Consider the following 6,138-nt stretch of genomic DNA (forward strand, 5'->3'; position numbering starts at 1 on the left):
AGGCAATATAAGTTATTAAAGTACAGTGACATCCAGTGACCATATAGTGGTAAATACTGGTCCTACACAGGAGGTCTGTAGACCATATACAGCACAGTGACATCTAGTGACTCAGAGGTGACGTCTTCTCAGATTAGATTTGTTCATTTTCCCTTTTCTTCTCCATCCTGCCTAGAGCGCTATGACGACTTCTTCTAGCCACGATCGCCTCTGCAGAATTTAAAATACAGACAAGTTGGTTTCCTGCTTTTCTAGCATTCATCCCACCTAAGCCCCATCCTCTAAACAAACTCGTCACCCACAGTGCCCCAGATAGTAATAATGACACCCACTTTGTGCCCCACACAACAATAGTGCCCCCTTTGTGCAATCATATAGTAAACGTGCCTCCTTTATGCCCCCCATACAGTAATGTTGCCATTAACAGGCCCCCTTCTCCTCCAGGCCCAGTTGTGATTGTAATGGTTGCTACCAGACCCAGATGGAAAGGGACCCCCCGATAACAGTGGGCTGATATTTTTATCCTCTGACAGGAGACCCTGTGGGGATGGTGGCCCTGGGCATTTGCCCAGTTTGACCCCCTCCTAACACCAGCCCAGTAGAAAAGTGTTCTAACAGACATCACAGGTGTAGCGCAGCCATGGGGGTGGTCATGGGAATGATGGGGTCCTAAAAACTACTGGGGGACTGGGCAGCCCAGCTCAACCCTGGCAGGCCAGAGGGGAACATTCCATTCATTTCATGAGGTCATTATGAAGTCCCTAATATTTGGGAACCAGGTAGGGGAGTGCCCGACCACATCTCCCGGAAGCGAGGGCACCCGGTTTATACCAGGACAATAGTTTACCAGCAACATTTTCTAAACTGTAAAGAAGGAAAGGACCTAAAAAGAAGCAGAGCGTGTCCGAAAAGAGGGATAAGAAAGGACACCATCTATCAGTGAAACACCTGCCCCTAAATACCTAGCTTGTTCATAAAGAATTGCTTCATAGCTTGCCACACATCTATGTATTATATATATTATTATTAACCCTGTTATCAGTGGCGTAATTACCGCCGTAGCAGCAGTAGCGGCTGCTACGGGGCCCGCGGCATGGGGGGGCCCGTGTCGCCCGCCGGCACGGGCCCCCACCATGGCCGGAGGCTCCGCTAGCAGCCGCTATGGCTGCTACAGCGGGACGCCACTGAACAGTACGGCAGAGCAGGGAGGTATCTCCCCGCTCTGCCATTAAACAAAAGACATGTATCCCCTATCCACAGGATAGGGGATACATGTGTGATCGCTGGCAGCGATAAGGAGAACGGGGGACTGAAAGTCCCGTGAAGTTCTCCATCACAAACCTCGGACTTCCGGGGTCTGTGTCGGCAGCTCCGTAGAAATGAATGGAGCGCCAGTCGCGCTTGTGCGAATGCGTGACCAGCGCTCCTTTAATTTTTAGTGAGCTGCGCAGACGCCGGAAGTCAGAGGTTAGTCATGGAGAACTTGGGGGACTTTCGGTCCCCCGTTCTCCTTATCGCTGCCAGCAATCACACATGTATCCCCTGTCCTGTGGAGAGGGGATACATGTCTTTTGTCGGACACGCTGTAGGTCGCATTTTTTTGGGAGGGGGGACGCTGTATGGCGTACCCTACAAGGGGGTGCACGCTGTATGGCGTTCCCTACGGGGGGCGCTGTATGGCGTTCCCTACAGGGGGGGGGGCGCTGTATGGCGTTCCCTACAGGGGGGGCTGTATGGCGTTCCCTACAGGGGGGCTGTATGGCGTTCCCTACAGGGGGGCTGTATGGCGTTCCCTACAGGGGGGGGCTGTATGGCGTTCCCTACAGGGGGGGGCTGTATGGTGTTCCCTACAGGGGGGGCTCCGTATGGCGTTCTCTACAGAGGGGGGGCTGTATGGCGTTCTCTACAGAGGGGGGGCTGTATGGCGTTCTCTACAGCCCCCCCTGTAGGGAACGCCATACAGCCCCCCTGTAGGGAACGCCATACAGCCCCCCTGTAGGGAACGCCATACAGCCCCCCCCTGTAGATAACGCCATACAGCCCCCCTGTAGGGAACGCCATACAGCCCCCCCTGTAGGGAACGCCATACAGCCCCCCCTGTAGGGAACGCCATACAGCCCCCTTGTAGGGAACGCCATACAGCCCCCTTGTAGGGAACGCCATACAGCCCCCCTGTAGGGAACGCCATACAGCCCCCCCTGTAGGGAACGCCATACAGCCCCCTGTAGGGAACGCCATACAGCCCCCCTGTAGGGAACGCCATACATCCCCCTGTAGATAACTCCATACAGTCCCCCCTGTAGATAACGTCTTACAGCCCCCCTGTAGAGGACGCCATACAGACACCCCCTGTAGATAACGCCATACAGTCCCCCCTGTAGATAACGTCTTACAGCCCCCCTGTAGAGAACACCATACAGACCCCCCCCTGTAGATAACGCCATACAGCCCCCCCTGTAGAGAACGCCATACAGCCCCCCTGTAGAGAACGAAATACAGACCCCCTTGTAGATAACACCATACAGCCCCCTCTGCAGATATCTACAAAGGTGGCTGTATGGCGTTATCTACAGGGGGATGTATGGCTTTATCTACAGAGGGCTGTATGGCGTTATCTACAGGGGGGGCTGCATGGCGTTATCTACAGGGGGGCTGTATGGCGTTATCTACAGGGGGGTTGTATGGCGTTATCTACAGGGGGGCTATAAAAAAGGCACTATCTACAAGGGGGGGGTGTTGTGTGACACCCAGGGGAGGGGGGGCCCCAGTCAAAAGTTTGCTATGGGGCCCAGTCTTTCCTAGTTACGCCCCTGCCTGTTATTATATTCCCTTATTATACCCTGATGTACTCCTCACAGCTTACAAATACCAGTAATACACCAAAAACTACTACCTCTCATAAATACACTAACTTGTGTGGTTTTTCAAATGGGTTCACTTCTTGGGGGTTTTCACTCTTTTGGTTCCTCAGGGACAGTGTAAATGTGACATGATGCCCGAAAACCAATTGATCAAAATCTAGAGTCCAAAAGCCAAATGTTGCTGTGTCCCTTGTGAGCCCGCCGTGTGCCCAAACAGCAGTTTATGACCCCAAATAGGGTGTTAGCATACTCGAAAGAAATTGTGTAACAAATATTGGGGGGCTTGTTCTCCTTTATTCCTTGTAGAAATAAAGACATTTTGAGCTAAAACTACTTATTATTGGAAAAAATAATAATTACATTTTCACTGCCCAATTCTAATAAAATCTAGAGGGGTGTAGAATCCAAAATGTTTTTTTTTCGGGGAGGGGTCTCCATATCTCCAAACTGTCCCGGATGCCAGGCAGTGTCCTGAGCGGCCGATGGCATGTCACGGTGTCAATTGCTTCTGCATCCTCAAGACGCAGATCAGATCAGACCCGGCGTACCAGCTGCAATTTCACTTTGCATGGCTTGGCCGCGGACTGGCCCCCAAAGGACCCTCTGGTTTGCTCTGGCACCGAACTGCATCGGTAAGCTTTGCTTACTAATGCAGAGCAGAGAGCCATTGGCCCTCTGCCCCGCCGCTCACAGACGCAAGGGACATCAGCGTTGCGGCGCAATACATACCAAAGAGGTAGACAACGCGCCCATTGGAAAGAGCTCGGCCACACTTGGCTTGTCCCATTCCCTTTGTTAATAGGTGCGCAAGAACAACTTGTGCAGAACTCTCTCTCCAGAGCAATGGCATTGCTAGCAAACAAGGGGAGGATGATTTGTCTCAATGGTCATGGAAAGAGCATGTATCACCAGGAAACTAATGGACACAGTGCTCACCTTAGCGCTTCTGCCACTTCGTTTAAGCAATCGGTGGGGCTCTCAGTGCCCAGACCCCCACAGATCAAGACTTTTGACATGTCACTATGACCTGTCAAATTTTTTTAGTAGTTTAGTTTAAAGCCTAACATTTTAATTTTCCCCATTTGGAAGGAAAGTTGCCAAAAAGTGGAGGTTCACTTTAACAAAAGAATTGTTGGTAAATGACGTTGCATACTCACAGTGGGTGGCTCAGGGAAAATATGCATTTTATTTATGGAAAAAATCACAACCTCTGGGAACCCGGAGCACTAAGGCAAAGGAAATCAGAATATTTTTAATACACTCACTAAACATGAAAGAAGAATAAATGAAAAAATAAACTGAATATTTGGAAAGAGAAGATAAAATGTGCAGTTATTGTGAGTCACAAATCTGTTATCGCTCAGAAAATGTCATCAAGTCATTCATCCTAAATGTGTTATTTATTTTTTTGCCATAACTTAATGATCCTGCCGGAGAACAAAGTTCAGACTGAGTAGCGCAGTCAAGTTAGGGCTTGAACTTCTATTTTATTGATGAAAAAAGTATGGCGTGTCTATGTATCCCTATTGACTAATTGATTTTAATTAAATTCAACAAATCTTCCCTAAGAAAAGCTTGAGAATATTGCCCTTCTCCTCTTTTGGAATGTGTTCCCATTTTTGGTAAATAATAGCAGATTTAATAATACAGATCTCCCAAGCATCAAGGCCAAGGGGGCATTCTGCCCTGGAAGCACTATTGCAACGGGGCAAAACCGATTCTCACAGAGGAACCATACAGTGGCATAAAGATTCCCTATAGGTTCATGTTTTTAGTTCGTAGGGACTGCGCACGGTTAGTGCATGTGACATTGAGCCCTTAAAATGGTTAACTGCTTTGGACAATCCCGTTTCGTTAGACGAGTTCCATGATTGTACGTGGATCACATGCTGCTGGTACCACCATCGATCAGCTGTAAATTGTGGTGGAATTCGGCCGCAAATGATCATTTTCCATGAAGCGCCACAACAAGGGAAATTAAGCAATACATAGTCCCCTTGGAAATCATGGAATGTGCACGGGCATGCTGAGTCCTCAAGAGAGGTCTAAGAGATGGAGGTCCTTGACAGTAGACCCTCTCTATCACCGAACAGGTTCTTTGAAAATGTGATTTCTAAATCATACAATTCCTATAGACTGTAGAGTAAAGTTAAAACATTAAAACCTGCAAAAAAACAATAGGAGAATTGCTGTTTTTTTTTTTGCCAAACCCTCCCCCCCCCCCGCGCAAAATGAATGAAAGTTAATCAATAAATTATATGTACCTTTAAAAGGCACCAATAAAAACTACTACTCATTCCGCAAAAAACAAGTCCTCATACAGTTTTTTCTATTGAAGAAAATTTATGAAGCCATGAAAAAAATTGCTTGGTCCTGAAAGGCCAAAATAGGCTGGTCTTTATGGACTTTAAGGAGTTAAAGAGCACCAAAAAACTAGCTGTAAAGACCCCCTACACACGGCCGTGATTAGAGGCACGGCCGTCCGCAGACGGCTGCGGACAGTCACCCACATTTGAGGGCCGTGCTCCGTAAAATCAAAAAATAGGACATGTCATTTCTGCGGCCCGGACACGTAAATATATAGGGAGGAGTCCGTGGGCAATAGAAATGAACGGGCCTGTACTTTTATCCTCAATTACGGTCCGTAAATTGCGGATCAAAATTACGGCTGTGTGCGTGGAGCCTAAGACAGTAAGGCCTTATTCAGGCGAACGTGTAATACGTCCATGCAACAGATGTTAAAACAACGGCCATCACACGGACCTATGTAATTCAATGGGGCCGTACACACGGCCGTTGTTTTGACGGACCGTGTGAAGGGTCTGTGAGAAAATAGGACATGTCCGATTTTTTCACGCTTCACGCATCCCTCCATGGACTCTAGTCTATGGGGGATGCGTGATAACGCGTCCCGCAGAGCACCGATGCCCCTCGGACGTTTTTCACGTCCGAGATGTGCAATGCTCGCGTGAATCTAGCCTAACAGTTTTTCCTGGATTGTATCTTTCGAGCTGCTTAAAATAGAATCCACAGTGTCCCCAAAAGCAGTACCATCCACACAGTGCTCTCCATAACATTACCATCCACACAGTGCTCTCCATGGCAGTACCATCCACACAGTGCTCCCCATAACAGTACCATCCACACAGTGCTCCCCATAATATTACCATCCACACAGTGCTCTCCATAACAGTACCATCCACACAGTGCTCCCCATAACAGTACCATCCACACAGTGCTCCCCATAACAGTACCATCCACACAGTGTCCCCCATAG

This window comes from Rhinoderma darwinii, chromosome 12, assembly GCF_050947455.1.
Source record: "Rhinoderma darwinii isolate aRhiDar2 chromosome 12, aRhiDar2.hap1, whole genome shotgun sequence".
NCBI classification, from domain to species: Eukaryota; Metazoa; Chordata; class Amphibia; order Anura; family Rhinodermatidae; genus Rhinoderma; species Rhinoderma darwinii.